Source organism: Zingiber officinale, chromosome 8B (genome assembly GCF_018446385.1).
Source record: "Zingiber officinale cultivar Zhangliang chromosome 8B, Zo_v1.1, whole genome shotgun sequence".
Taxonomy (NCBI): Eukaryota; Viridiplantae; Streptophyta; class Magnoliopsida; order Zingiberales; family Zingiberaceae; genus Zingiber; species Zingiber officinale.
The window spans coordinates 108,801,504-108,817,798 of NC_056001.1; positions in this window are offsets into that span (position 1 = coordinate 108,801,504).

Consider the following 16,295-nt stretch of genomic DNA (forward strand, 5'->3'; position numbering starts at 1 on the left):
TCTTACTTCCACAATTTGTGATTTAATAGCTTGAACACTTTTAATGTGACTTTTCCAACAAGTATTCGACAAAGATTTGTCAGTTAATCCCTTCACATTATTAAGTAAAATTTTCCATCTCTTAGGAGAACTTGAAAATACTATATATATGTGTTGCATTACTAAAAAAAGAAACAACTTTAACACAAGAATGTGTTAGAGCAATCTAGGTGCCCTAGATTTTGTTGTTTGAGCAAAGGTTTAAGTTAGGTTTATTATTGTATTTGATATGCATTGTGAGTGTGCAGAATACAGGTACAACAAGAAAAATTCAAGTATGATCTTAGCAAAGGAAAAGTCCAAGGGTGAGTCTTAGAGGTGTAAGTCCAAGTATATAGTCTTGGTAACGTAAGTCCAAGTGTGACTTGGCAAAGGATGAAGTCCCGGAGTGTGGCTCTTGGCGGTGAAGACCCAACAACGATGACAAGATCGATGGAAGTTCCAGAAGGTAAGACTTGAAGAATGGGGAGGCATATGAGGGATGCAAGACTAATGAAGGAGGCTAGAAGCCTATGTCTAGGTTCTAGCCTATGTCTAGGTTGTACGAGTAAGGATGAGTGCATGAGAGATTATACTCATGGCAAAATTCTAGATTTAGGGTTTACTGTAGCTGCTACTGTAGTAGTTACTATAGCAGTACTATAGCAATCGACTGGTACACTATAGAAATTGACTAATACACTGTAGCAGTCGACTAGTAGCCGTCCGTTGGGGCGCAACAGTTGGCTTCACTTAAAGGGTCAGTTGACTGGTGTATACACCAGTCGACTGATGGCGGGAATACAACTTGTGTTTTCTCCTGAGCTCTATTTAAGAGAGCTCGGGGTGATTGGCCATAGTTGACGAAATAGACTTGGCTAAAGTCTATTAGAAGTCTCCTAAGTGCTTCAAGCTTCTCTTGTGATCAAAGGGTGTTTGGATCAAGGTTGTGATGAGGTTTCTCCACCGAGAAGAAGGTTTGACCTAGCCTGAGTTTTCCGGGGAGTTATCCATTAACGGATCGGGATCGTCCACCTTATAGACAGCCATGGAGTAGGAGTTTTATCTCTGAACCACATAAACAAATGTATTATTGGATTTTGTCTTTCTATTTGTTAGTTTATTTTATATTCCGCTGCGTACTAACAATTACAGGAAGCGATCGAAGTGGGTGATTGGTTATTCACCGCCTCTAGCCGATGTCAAAGGTCCCAACAAGTGGTATCAGAGCTAGGTTAACTCTTGTTGAACTAATCATCAAGGGAACGAGTGTTAGAGAAGATGGAGTCTGAAGGACCTCTAGGATAGAATATTCGAATTCCACCTCCATACGAGAAGGAGAACTTCATATATTGGAAGTCGTGATTAGAGACATGGTTCCAAATGAATTGAAACCATTGGATGGCATTGGAGGAGTCATTCAAGACTCCAACCAACAAGAAGGGAAAATGTCTTCGACCTCGGTATTGGATCGAGGAGTAAAGGAAGCAATTGGAGGTGGATAAGGAGATAACAAAAATTTTAACCAATTTATTACCTCCTAATATTGTGTCTCATGTAAGTGAGTACGAGTGTGCTCATGACTTATGGAACAAAGAGGTTTCTCTACATGAAAACCCTAGGCAAGCACAAGAAGTGGAAGAGCCTAAGGAGAAGGGCTCATTGGTCCAAGAGGAGAAGGACTAATCGGATGTTGACATGTATTCAACATTCGAGGAAGAGAAGGAAGATGAGAAAGTGGCATCCACATCTTCAAGGGAAGAGGAAGTGGAACCGTCCACATCTTCGAGTGAAGAGGAAGAGGAGTCATCCAAGGAAGAAGAGATCTTAGAAGCTCAACCCTCCACATCATCCACCAAGAAGAGTGGGAAGAGCCACATCAAATGCTTTGAGTGTGGTAAGATGGGGCACTATAAGAGTAGATATCCATCGCTCTAAAAGGTAAGGGAGATAAACCCTAAACTCACTAAGGTTGATTTAACTAATGTGAGTTGTAGGAAGAAGAAGGAGAAGAAGCATATTAGATGTTTCACGTATGGTGAGTATGGTCACTACCATACAAAGTGTCCAAGGAGAGGAGAACTTAAGAAATTGGTGCACTTGAAGAAATGGGAAAAGAAGAGTAGCTCAAGTCAAGGGGGAGCTTCAAAGATAAAAGGGAAGGTAATCCCTATTTTAAAGTTTAATCCAAGTTCAAATTCCTTTATGCTTATTAGGAATATTAAAAATTATATACCCATGCATAATTATGGATTTAGGTACAATGATAGGAATAGGGTTAATGTAGTTGATAATCCTAAGATATCAAAATCTAGTAAGGGTAGACCTAATAAAACCCAAACCACTTTGCCTAAGGTAAGGAAAGTGGGTGAAAACCTAGGCATTAATTTTAAGAAGGGGAGACATATGCCTAGGAAGGGTAGGTTTAGAAATGTCCGAGGTGCGCATGTTGATTCTGTTGATACAGTCTGACCTGGATGTTGTTTTGATGTTGACACTGATTTAAGTTTGAATCAGATATTAAATTAACTCAGATTAATTACTAATCAAGGTTGACTTGGTTAACCTGATTGACCTGATTGGGAAAAGTCCAAGCGAGGAGCTTGGCACGGGAAAGTCCTGGTGAGTGAAGCCAGGCAGTGGGAAAGTCCTAACTGGGATGTTAGGCAGTTGGAAAGTCCTGGCGAGTGAAGCCAGGCAGTGGTAAAGTCCTAACTGGGATGTTAGGCAGTTGGAAAGTCCTGGTGAGTGAAGTCAGGCAATTGGAAAGTCCTGGTGAGTGAAACCAGGCAATTGGGAAGTCCAAGTGTGGAAGCTTGGCATGTATGGTCGGAGAGGGTTCGGTAGCACGCTCTCTGGACCGTCAGGGGTGAGGGAAGCAAGCTTGGAAGCTTGACTCGAGACTCACAGCTTTGGATCGGTCTGCAGACCGATCCTCAATACTCTGGATCGATCAGCCGATCGATTACTGATCGATCTGCAGACCGATCAGGCAACACCGATCAGGAAGTATCTTGATCGGTCCGGGGACCGATCGGGAAATTCCCTGACACTGTGGGTATTTGATCGGTCCGGGACCGATCAGGATGATAGATCAGGGAATCTTGATCGGTCCGGGGACCGATCGGATGATCCCGATGCTGAGTGGATCTGATCGGTCTTACGGACCGATCCAGGTGAGTCCTGAACGGACCGATCAGGCTTCGATGCCAGATTCGCGTGAAGGGTGGATCGGTCTTGGGACCGATCAGACAAGCACCTGATCGGTCACCAGACCGATCGGTGACGATTAAAGCGTGGATCGGTTTGCTGACCGATCCACAGTATGGCTTGTTTTGCATGCGCTTTCTTTTATTGTTTCTGATTCGCAATTGCTTTTACCTATTTCGTTTCTAACCATCTGCTGCAAGCTTTCTCGAAGTCACAGGTTACAGATTACTTGATGTTGGGTGAATTCAAATTAAGGATCATTAGTAGAAGGCGACGAAAAAGCTTTTGTTGTGTCTCGCTGCGGACAAACCAGTTTTGGTAGCAACGTCTCGTTTGCGATCTGCTGGCAGCCGTTTGGTCAAAATCAGCTTGACTTGTGCTGAAAGGTTCAAGCTCAGAGGTACCAGTGGAAACGAGGATGCCATTGGTGGGAGCTGAGACAATCAGACAAGGAAGAAGCGTGATTGGCGACGTCGTGGACGGTTGCAGGGATTTGCAGGGATTTGCTGCAGGTTTGGCAGAGATCCGTTACAGAGCAGAGAGGCATATGAAGGTGGAGAGGAGAGGCTCTCGTAACAATGCTTTTAGTGCTCTTGCTGTGAAAAACACTGTGGAGAAAAACTCTGGAAGATTGAAGCGGTGTGCTTGTTCTTGCTGATTGTGGTGTGAGCTTCCTTTGATCATTTCACTTGAGCCACTCTGTAAGTCTTGTGCTTAATTTCTTCCTGCTGTTAAAGACTTTGTGGAGGTTACTCCACCGAGAAGGAGAATCCTTTAGCGGGATAGCTTCGGGTGTGATCTACCGAAAGATCAAGAGGATTCGTCACCTTACGGACACGCCAGGAGTAGGGCAAGTTATCCCGAACCTCGTAAATCTGAGTTAGTGTCTGTGCTTTCTTGTTTTAGTTTTCTAATTCATTGTGCTAACAAAGTTCTTGAAGAAATTTGTGTTTAGTGTTTTCAAAGAGGCTATTCACCCCTCTAGCCATCTAAGGTCCCAACAAGTGGTATCGAGGCCTGGTGCTCTTCATTTCGGCTTAACAACCCGAAGAGCAAAACAATGGCCATGAAGGAGGGATTTAGCACCAACCGTCCACCTTACTTCGAAGGAGCAGATTTTCAATATTGGAAGGGCCGCATGGAGTACTACCTCAAAACCGACATAGCCATGTGGTTCTCAGTCAAGGAAGGTTTCACACCACCAAAGGATAAAGAAGGTAAGGAACTCGAGTCGTCAAAGTGGTCTACCGAACAACTCCGCAAAGCACAAGCCGATGCCAAGGCTATGGTCACCTTGCAATGTGGAATCGCCAAGGACCAACTCGTCAAGGTAGGTCCGTTCTCAAGTGCAAGAGACCTATGGAACAAACTCATCGAGCTCCAAGAGGGAACTCGAGATTCTCGGATTGCCAAGAGGGACCTATTCTTGAATCAGCTCCAAAATCTAACCATGAAGGACAATGAAACGGTGAGTGAACTTCATGGGAGATTCAAGGAGATCATCAATGGTCTCCACTCCGTGGATGAACGGGTAGAAAACCGTGACCTAGTAAGGTACGCTCTTAAATCTTTTCCTAGGAATGCCTTGTGGTCATCCATGGTAGATGCCTACAAGGTATCCAAGGATCTTTCCATTGTTAAACTAGATGAATTTTTCTGTGAGATGGAACTTCATGAGCTTGCTAACAAAGGTCAAAAGAGAAGGGTATTGCTTTATTTGCAGGACCAAAGAGCAAGGATGGAAGAAGGAAGAAGGAAAAGAAGAAAGAAAAGGAGATTTCCTCATCCACCTCTTCTTCCGAATCCGATGATGAAAGTGGATCATCATCAAGCGAGATGGCAAACTTCGTAAGGAGGATTATGAGAAGAGGCCGAAGATACAAAGGAAAAGGTAAAACTAATTATCAAAATTTTGATAAATCTAATGTTACATGTTATGAGTGTAGCAAGAAAGGACACATTCGGAGCGAGTGTCCGAAACTAAAGAGGAAGGAGGAACGAGCCAAAAGGAAGGAGGAAAGAGCCAAGAAGAAGAAGGCTCTCAAGGCCACTTGGGATGAGTCCTCATCAAGCTCATCGGAGGAAGAAGAAAAGATGGAAAAGAGCACTCGGCAATTGGCACTCATGGCAAGGGAAGAGTCAGAATCCGAGAGTGATGACTCAAGCGCTTCAACCACGGCTTCATCATCTTCGGATGATGAAGAGGTAACCTCTTCTCATATAGAAAAGTGTTATAAAACTATCACTCACTTATCTACATTGCTTAAAAAGTCAAAAACAGAAAATAAATTGTTGAAAGAAGAAGTAAAAACCTTAAGGACCCTTAGGGAAGATGAGGTCGATGACCTACATCTAGAAGTCCTTGAGGATGAGAACAAGGCCTTAAAGGGTGAGGTTGAGAAACTCAAGAAAATGCTTGAGAAATTCTCAACTAGCTCTAAGACTCTAGACATGATTCTAAATGCCCAAAGGGCAGTTTACAACAAAGCCGGGTTAGGGTATCAACCCAAGGAGTCGAGTTTCATTTCTCTAATGTCTAGAACTCAAAATAGTAGATCACATGTTTCTAGAGTTCATGGAACTAGGAAAGGTATGACCAAGGCATGGGTTCCTAGGTCTTTCGTTGTAGAAGCATTAGGTCCCAAGATTTGGGTACCTAAAACCTCTATTTTTCGTGTATTGTAGGCATTGGTGGGGGAGCATCTATCAACTTGGTTTGTTGATAGTGGATGCTCCAAGCACATGACTGGGAACAAATCACTGTTTACTACCATTCAAAACAAAAGTAGAGGTAATGTGTCTTTTGGTAATAATGGTAGCCTTAAGGTTGTAGGAATTGGAGACATTCATATATCCGAATGTCTTCATATCAAGAATGTCCTTCTAGTCAAGGGATGACTTTTAATCTCTTAAGTGTCAATCAATTGTGTGATACGGGTTACACAATTGAATTTCATTCAAGTCAATGTTTGGTTAAACACATTGACACACTTGACACTGTACTAGTAGGCACAAGGGTTGACAATATTTATCAAGTATCATTTAAAAGTGCTACTAATGCTTTGATTAAGTGTTTCATGTCGAAAGAAGAAGAGTCTTGGTTATGGCATAGAAGATTGGCACATGTAAACATGAAGAACATCTGGAAGTTGGCCAACCAAGGATTAGTGCGAGGCTTACCAAGCATCAAGTTCCACAAGACCAAACTATGTGATGCATGTCAAAAGGGTAAGCAAACAAAAGCTGTCCATAAAGGTAAAAGCAATGTAAGTACATCTACTGCTTTAGATTTATTGCACATGGACCTATTTGATTGCAGTAGTGTAATATCATTGAATGGAAGTAGATATTGTTTGGTAATCGTTGATGATTTTACTAGATACACATGGACTTTCTTCTTGAAACATAAGGACCAAACTATAGATATTTTTATTTCCTTTTGTAGAAGAACTGAAAATGAAAAATCGACAACAATTAAAACCATTAGAAGTGATCATGGTGGGGAATTTCAAAATCATAGGTTTTTAGAGTTTTGTCAAGAAAAGGGATATAGGCATGAGTTCTCTACTCCAAGGACCCCACAGCAAAATGGGGTTGTGGAGAGAAAGAACCGAGTCCTACAAGAGGCTGCACGAAGCATGCTTCATGAGTACCTACTTATGGGCTGAAGCTGTGAATACAGCTTGCTATGTGCAAAATCGAGTTTTAATACATAGGTTTTTAGGAAAGACTCCCCATGAACTTTGGTTTGGGAAACCGCCTACAATTAAACATCTTAGGGTGTTTGGTTGTAAAGTGTTTATCTTAAACACCAAGGACCATCTTGGGAAGTTCACGGCTAAGGCTGATCAAGGGATACTGGTCGGGTACTCTCTTACCAGCAAAGCCTATCGAGTCTACAATGAGAGGACTAAATTGATTGAAGAGTCCTCAGACGTAGCATTTGAAGAAATCCCTAAATCAAATGATCAATCAAGGGATGTAGGAGAAATTCAATTCGAACTTAGAAATCTAAGTTTGAATGATCAAAACATTGGAAGAGTCGAAGTTGACTCTGAAGATGATGAGCAAAGGCAAGAAAGGGCTCAATCTGATCTCTTGCCTGTGCTGAGTGAGACCACTCATGAGGCACCGCCAACTCCAAGGCAATCTAGGATAGTCTCTAGTCATCCACAAGACCAGATTGTGGGAGACATCCAACAAGGGTTAGGACTAGATCATTCTTCAGAAATGAGTCGAATGAGGTTGCTTTGATCTCAGAAATCGAACCTAAACTAGTTGATGAGGCATTGCATGATCCTGATTGGGTCATAGCTATGCAAGATGAGTTAGGTCAATTTGAAAGAAGCCAAGTGTGGGACTTGGTTCCTAGACCTAAGAAGACCACCATTATTGGAACTAAATGGGTCTTCAAAATAAGTTAAACCAAAAGGGAGAGGTAGTAAGAAACAAGGCAAGACTAGTAGCCAAGGGCTATAGTCAAGTTGAAGGCCTCAATTATGATGAGACCTATGCTCCTGTGGCACGATTGGAGTCCATTCGTTCAATGCTAGCTTTTGCTGCACATAGAGGTTTCAAGCTCTATCAAATGGACGTTAAATCGGCCTTCTTAAATGGTTTCATTAAAGAAGAAGTCTCGTTGAACAACCACCGGGTTTGTGAATACCGAAGCTCCAAACCACGTGTTCAAGCTCAAGAAAGCTCTTTATGGGCTAAAACAAGCACCTCGAGCTTGGTACGAAAGGTTGTCGACTTATCTATTAGAAAAGGGTTTTGTAAGGGGTCAAATAGACCCAACACTATTTCTTCGTCGAGATGGTGAAAATATTTTTGTAGCCCAAGTATATGTCGATGACATAATTTGTGGCTCAAATAACAAGGGCTATTTAAATGAATTTATCACTCACATAGAAAGTGAGTTTGAAATGAGTCTTGTGGGAGAATTGACATTCTTCCTTGGACTAGAAATCAAACAAACTAGAGATGACATTTATGTCCATCAAGCAAAATACACTCAAGAGATGCTTAAGAAATTCAAAATGAGTGATTCTAAGGAAGTATCCACTCCTATGGCGACGAGCACTCGTCTTGACAATGATGAGAGTGGAAAATCAGTTGATCTAACGCAATATAGAAGCATGATCGGTAGTCTTCTATATCTCACAGCTAGTCGACCGGACATACTCTTTGCTTTGTGGGCATGTGCGCTAGGTATCAAGTCTGTGCCAAGGAATCTCACTTAATTGCGGTTAAGAGAATTCCGAGATACCTTAAAGGCACAATTAGAGTAGGTCTTTGGTACCCTCATACTGAATCATTTGACTTGATAGGTTATACCGACTCCGATTATCTGGGTGCAAATTGGATCGAAAAAGTACGAGTGGGGTTGCCAATTTTAGGTTCATGTTTAGTTAGTTGGTCAAGTCGGAAGCAACATTGTGTTGCTCTCTCCACGACCGAGGCTGAATATATTGCCATGGGAGAGAGTGTATCACAGTTGTTGTGGATGATACACACCCTAGAGGATTATGGACTCTCTTATAAGGGTGTACAAGTGCTATGCGACAACATTAGCACAATCAACCTAACTAAAAATCCAGTCCATCATTCGAGGACCAAACACATTGAAGTGCGTCATCACTTCATAAGAGATCACGTAGCTAGGGGAGACATTGTGCTCACATATGTTGAGTCAAAGTCAAACCTAGCCGATATCTTCACAAAACCCTTTCCGGAGAATGAATTTAGTCATTTAAGGAGGAGTTGGGAATGTGTTTGGCTCCTTAGGTCATTAGAACTTCACCATGATCAATAAGGACTATTAAAATGACAAGAGTAATTGGGAAACTGATTTGGGCAATTTGGGGACATCTCACACAAACGATAAGGTTTAACAAATTGTTTTTGTTTGCTAGAAATGGGGTGAGATGCTAGGAACAACCAATTTATTCAAAATGTACTATGCATCCCTTGAATAAGTAGGTTGAAGAGACATAAATTGAGTATGGGGAAGGTCATTACATAATTCATGTGTATTTGACTCCTAGATCTTACTCATATATTCCAACCAAGGAATCTTGGTTGGACTTTTGTCTAGAAATTATCTAATCATGATTGATGTGTTGATTGATACTTTGGATTGGTATCTTTAATGATAAGATGAGTTGATAATGTAAGAATAGTAATTTAGGATATATTTTGATAAATTTGAAACTAAACATGACAGGGTTGGATATTTCAGGTTTTGAAACTCTGAAATGTCTGAAACTAACTTGTAACTTAATAAAAAAAAACCTAGAATGTTAGGACTTTCAGAGCTTGCAATTAGAAAATGTTCTTGTTCGTAGATGTTTAAGTTCCGTGTTCCGAATTTGAGAAGTTCCGAATTTTCAGAATTCTCGAGAGAAACGACTGCGAAATCAGTTGCTCGAATTCAGATATCAGAAATCTGAATTATCAGACACTGATCGGTCTCACGACCGATCAGGAGACTCTCTGATCGGTCCACAGTCCGATCAGGGGTCCTCCAGATATCTTCGTGCTTTCTGTTGGCTCACTGATCGGTCCAGGGACCGATCAGGAGGTTCTGGCACGCGACAATCACAAATGATCGGTCCAGGGACCGATCAGGAGGATCTCACGCGACGATTCACATCTGATCGGTCCAGGGACCGATCAGGAGAGTCTCAACCTCTTCAACCTCTCTGTTCGATCTCTGATCGGTCCAAGGACCGATCAACTCTCTATGGTTCGCAGGAAGGCCCCTGATCGATCCGAGCACCGATCAGAGGGTTTCCTGATCGGTCAAGGGGACCGATCAGACCCTTTTTGTGTGAGTTAAAATCGATCGATCAGCCGTCCGATCAGATTACACTGTGCGCTACCCCTCATTAAATCCTCCTGACCTCCTCTCTTCCCGATCTTCTTCTTTTTCACAACCCTAGCCGACCGACGCCCCGACGCCCCTTTCTTCCTCCCGTATTCTCGACCCATCGTCTTCTAAAAGCCGAAGGTCAAAATGGCACCGAGGTAATCTCTCGATCTCTAATCTCTACTGTTATTGTCTTTGGCAGTTCACGTTATCATGTTTCTTACGGTGACTGTGGTTTGTGTTTGGTGGTTTGCCCATGGCCGGTGCTCTCTCTTTGTTTCCCATTGTCCAAATGGTTAGGAAGAAACCCACTAGTGGTGAGGGTACCTCTAAGGAACCAACCGAGAAATCCAAATCCAAGTCCAAAGCTCCTGCTACCTCCCGACCTCAACCGGCTAGTTCGGGGAGATTCCCCAACCAACAATTTGAAAAATCATTTAAGGAGAGGACTTTCAAATTACTCCCTTGTCGATCTGTTGATAAGAAGTTCATGCAGGAATCTTGTCCCTCTATTTTAGAAACTATTGCCTACTACAAGCTCGATTCTTTGGTTTTTCTAGAAAGGGACATCAACTTTGATCTAGTATCTGAATTCTATAACAACCTTCATCAGACTCCTGATGGTAGTTATAGAACAAGAGTGGCTAAGCAAAACGTTGATCTCAACATAATTGTCTTCTTTGAGTATTTAGGTTGTCGTTTGTGTTCGGGGACGGTGTTCTCCATCTATCCTGTTTTGCCTGAACCCGTACCTCATCCTCTTAATGTCTTTTCTGACTCAATCTATGAGTACTTCTTTGGTCATCCGAGACTGGATGGTTTAGATGAGTTAGATGACGACTTTCCTACATTTGCAGCCCTTAGACTCTCTGCTCCTGAATACATCCTTTTTCTACCTATCACCTCTAAACCGTTGGCAGAAATTCGACCATATCACTGTCTGATGCTTTATGGGTTACGTCAACGTCTAGATTTTGATATTATGTCGAGTGTCTATATGTCTATCATATCCCATAGCGAACCGAGCGGCGACAACATCTATATGCCTTTTGGGCATATAATTACTGGTTGGCTCGAGTCCATGGGTATTGACGTCTCTAGGGGGAGGATAGTGAAGATGGTCAGGCAGGATTGTCGACTTGGGAAACGTGCGTTTTCCAAGTCCGGAATCCTAAGTCAGGATGGGCCGGTTAGGTGGAAGGATGGGAGGGCACTGGGTGAGCTACCACTTCCACGACAGGTTGCTCGTCCTCCTGCTGCTGCTGCATATGGCGAGGAGGATCCAGATCTGCGCTGGCAGATCGCTGAGCTGGAGAGCCGGTTTGACCGCCACGAGGAGATGGTGGCTGCAGAGTTCGATGGCCTGCGCCTCCAGATTGATCAGCGCTTCGATACTCTACAGAGACAGCAGTTGGCGACACATCAGGCATTTCTAGGATGGATGGCCGGCCATCCACCTCCTCAGCACTCCGCGGGCGAGCTACCCTCAGGCAGCGACATGCCTCTTCAGGATTCCACTCTTCCAGCTGATGCTGCGGATGATCCTCTTGATGAGGATGTTGGCTGACATTCTCTATGTTTTGATTGTTTTGTTGATACTATGTCTTTGATACATTTATCTGAACTGGATGTTAGCTGTGTTTCTTATATTCATGCTATTTATGATGCTTCACTATTCATGATACACTTATGATGTTTCATATGCCATTGTTTTTCATATACCGTTTTTTATGTGGATTAAGATTGAGGCGTTATTGGTTAAAAGGGGGAGGTGCTTGTCAGTCTTATTCATTATTTTACACCTTTTCGGTGTTTGACAAAGGGGGAGAGAATAATTAAGTTTAGAGACGATTTGACCTCTTTGAATCAATATAAAAAAAGAGGAGAAGGTAACTGAGTTATATCCATCTTAGGGGGAGATCTTAATTTCCCTGAAATTATGGATATGAGAGTTTTTCTGATCTAAACTTAAATTGTGTTGTCAAACAACAAAAAGGGGGAGATTGTTGATACAGTCTGACCTGGATGTTGTTTTGATGTTGACACTGATTTAAGTTTGAATCAGATATTAAATTAACTCAGATTAATTACTAATCAAGGTTGACTTGGTTAACCTGATTGACCTGATTGGGAAAAGTCCAAGCGAGGAGCTTGGCACGGGAAAGTCCTGGTGAGTGAAGCCAGGCAGTGGGAAAGTCCTAACTGGGATGTTAGGCAGTTGGAAAGTCCTGGTGAGTGAAGCCAGGCAGTGGGAAAGTCCTAACTGGGATGTTAGGCAGTTGGAAAGTCCTGGTGAGTGAAGCCAGGCAATTGGAAAGTCCTGGTGAGTGAAACCAGGCAATTGGGAAGTCCAAGTGTGGAAGCTTGGCATGTATGGTCGGAGAGGGTTCGGTAGCACGCTCTCCGGACCGTCAGGGGTGAGGGGCAAGCTTGGAAGCTTGACTCGAGACTCACGGCTTTGGATCGGTCTACAGATCCTTTTCTCTTTGCCTTCGGTTCACATTCTGATCGATCTGCAGACCGATCAAGCAACACTCGATGCACATCGAGTGTATCTTGATCGGTCCGGACCGATCGCAAAACTCGATAACATCGAGTGTATCTTGATCGGTCGGGGACCGATCGGACAAAGCCTGACACTGTGGATCATTGATCGGTCCGGGACCGATCGGATGATCTCGATGCCGAGTGGATACTGATCGGTCTTACGGACCGATCCAGTTGAGTCCTGATCGGTCCACAGACCGATCAGGCTTCGGTGCCAGATTCGCGTGAAGGGGTGGATCGGTCTTGGGACCGATCAGACAAGAACCTGATCGGTCACCAGACCGATCAGTGACGATAAATAGAAGCGTGGATCGGTCTGCTGACCGATCCACAGTATGGCTTGTTTTGCATGCGCTTTCTCTTATTGTTTCTGATTCGCAATTGCTTTTACCTATTTCGTTTCTAACCATCTGCTGTAAGCTTTCTCGAAGTTACAGGTTACAGATTACTTGATGTTGGGTGAATTCAAATTAAGGATCATTAGTAGAAGGCGACGAAAAAGCTTTTGCTGTGTCTCGCTGCGGACAAACCAGTTTTGGTAGCAACGTCTCGTTTGCGATCTGCTGGCAGCCGTTTGGTCGAAATCAGCTTGACTTGTGCTGATAGGTTCAAGCTCAGAGGTACCAGTGGAAACGAGGATGCCATTGGTGGGAGCTGAGACAATCAGACAAGGAAGAAGCGTGATTGGCGACGTCGTGGACGGTTGCAGGGATTTGCTGCAGGTTTGGCAGAGATCCGTTACAGAGCAGAGAGGCATATGAAGGTGGAGAGGAGAGGCTCTCGTGACAATGCTTTTTGTGCTCTTGCTGTGAAAAACACTGTGGAGAAAAACTCTCTGGAAGATTGAAGCAGTGTGCTTGTTCTTCGCTGATTGTGGCTGTGAGCTTCCTTTGATCATTTCACTTGAGCCACTACTGTAAGTCTTGTGCTTAATTTCTTACTGCTGTTAAAGACTTTGTGGAGAGGTTACTCCACCGAGAAGGAGAATCCTTTAGCCGGATAGCTTCCGGGGTGTGATCTACCGAAAGATCAAGAGGATTCGTCCACCTTACGGACACGCCGAGGAGTAGGGGCAAGTTATCCCCGAACCTCGTAAATCTCTGAGTTAGTGTGCTGTGCTTTCTTGTTTTAGTTTTCTAATTCCGCTGTGCTAACAAAGTTCTTGAAGAAATTTGTGTTTAGTATTTTTCAAAGAGGCTATTCACCCCCCTCTAGCCATCTAAGGTCCCAACAGATTATAGGGTTAGAACCCTAGAATGGGAAAATCAAGCCTTGAAGGCAAGGCTTGAGAAAATGAAGAAAGTCTTAGATAGGTTTATTATTGGACCTAAAGGACTTGACATGTGTTTAGATGGTGAAAAACCCAAAAATATCAAATTGGGTCACTCCAATACCAAAAGGAGGTCAAGTACTAAGGTGGCACATAACATTGATAAGGGAGGAGTGACTAAGGACAAGGGAGAATCATCCAAGGCCAATGAGAAGAAATATGCTAGGGTTGCATATGTTTATGGCAAGGATGAGGTGTCCAAGGTTAAGGAGAAGAAATTAACCAAAGACAAGGTGTCTAACGTTAAGAAAGTTTTGTAGGTCAAGTATCACCCAAGATGCACTGAAGTGGCATAGCCTTAGTGGAGGAGTCACCTAGGGAGGTAATTAAGGTTAAGAGTCCTAAGGTTAGGAACAACCTTTGGGACCCATGGTAGATGGGCTATCCAATGTGCCAAGTGGTTAGGAGACAAACTTGAGCCTCTAACCTAATGGGTTGGCATAATTGGGATGGTATCATGCATGAAAAATATAAATTTCGATCATATTGTATAAAAATTAGTTTTTGATGTATAGATGTCATATAAACAAATGTTAGGGATGCATTATGATTTAGTATAGACAGATACATCAAGAGAAAGTCAAAACTAGGACTTTAGGTCAATGTTCAATTGAACCATTTAGTTAATTTTAGATTTTGTGTCAATTTTAGGATCTATGATAGATATATTTATATATATATATTTTCCAAGTAGATAAGGGTAAAATAGATCTCTCCATAATTTTAGATTTTTAGAAATTTTTGTAGGTCTGTGAAATTTTGGATGCATTTCTAAAAGTTGGTCAGCAATACTGATTTTTGTTAAAATAGAGTATCAGTCGACTGGTGAAGATACCAGTCGACTGGTAATAGTATTTTTGAGCACAGAATATTTCTGTAAGCTCATTTTGATGAGGGTAGTCGACTGGGGTCAATGACAGTCGACTGATTCAGGCTGGAAGTGTTTTCTAGCAATAGAAAATGACCAAAAGGATGGTAAACATGTAAGTAACCTTATGGGGGAGTTAATACATGATAATTGTGCTCATTAGAAGTCAAAGAGTCCAATAATTGGGATATTATTGGAGCTCTTTTTGATGTGTGACAAAGGAGGAGAAGTGTTGGGTTTAAGTGGGAAACCTACACACCTTTGCAAGAAATCTTAGCTCAAGGGGGAGCCTAGGTGAAGGGGGAGCAATTGCTCATTTATTGGCAAAGGGAAGAAGTTAATCTTTACAAGAAATCCTAGCTCTAGGGGAAGCTTAGGTGAAAGGGGAGCCAAGGGTTAGGTTCCATGTTTATACATGAGTTGATTTGCATATGTATTGCTATATTATTTTTCTAACTTAAAATGAATTACCAAATAACAAAAAGGGGGAGATTGTTGGAGCAATCTAGGTGCCCTAGATTTTGATATTTGGGCAAAGGTTTAAGTTAGGTTTATTGTTGTATCTGATATGCATTGTGAGTGTGCAGGATACAAGTATAACAAGAAAAGTCAAAATGTGATCTTAGCAAAGGAAAAATCCAAGGGTGAGTCTTAGAGGTGTAAGTCCAAGTATGTAGTCTTGGTAACGTAAGTCCAAGTGTGACTTGGCAAATGATGAAGTCCCGGAGCGTGGCTCTTGGCGGTGAAGACCAGACAACGATGACAAGACCGATGGAAGTTCTAGAAGATAAGACTTGAAGGATGGGGAGGCATATGAGGGATGCAAAGATGATGGGGGAGGCTAGAAGGCTAGGTCTAGGTTGTGCAAGCAAGGATGAGTGCATGAGATATTGTACTCAGGGTAAAATTCTAAGGTTAGGGGTCACTGTAGATGTTACTATAGTAGTTACTATACCAGTTACTGTAGCAGCACTGTAGCAGTCGACTGGTAGCTGACCGTTGGGGTGTAATAGTCGGCTTCACTTAAAGAACCAGTCGACTGGTGGCGGGAAATACAACTTGTGTTTTCTCCCGAGCTCTATTTAAGAGAGCTTGGGGTGCTTGGCCATGGTTGATGAAATAGACTTGGTTAAAGTTTATTAGAAGTTTCCTAAGTGCTCCAAGCTTCTCTTGTGATCTAAGGGTGTTTGGATCAAGGTTGTGGTGAGGTTTCTCCACCAAGAAGGAGGTTTGAGCTAGCCAAAGTTTTTCAGGGAGTCATCAGGCAAAGGATCGGGATCGTCCACTTTACGGAGGACCGTTGTATTCCGCTACGTACTAACAATTGCAGGAAGCGATCGAAGTGGGTGATCAGCTATTCACCCCCCTTTAGTCGGTGTCAAAGGTCCCAATAGAATGTGGCATATCACTAAGAGTTAAATTAAGACTATGACAAGCACATGACATATACA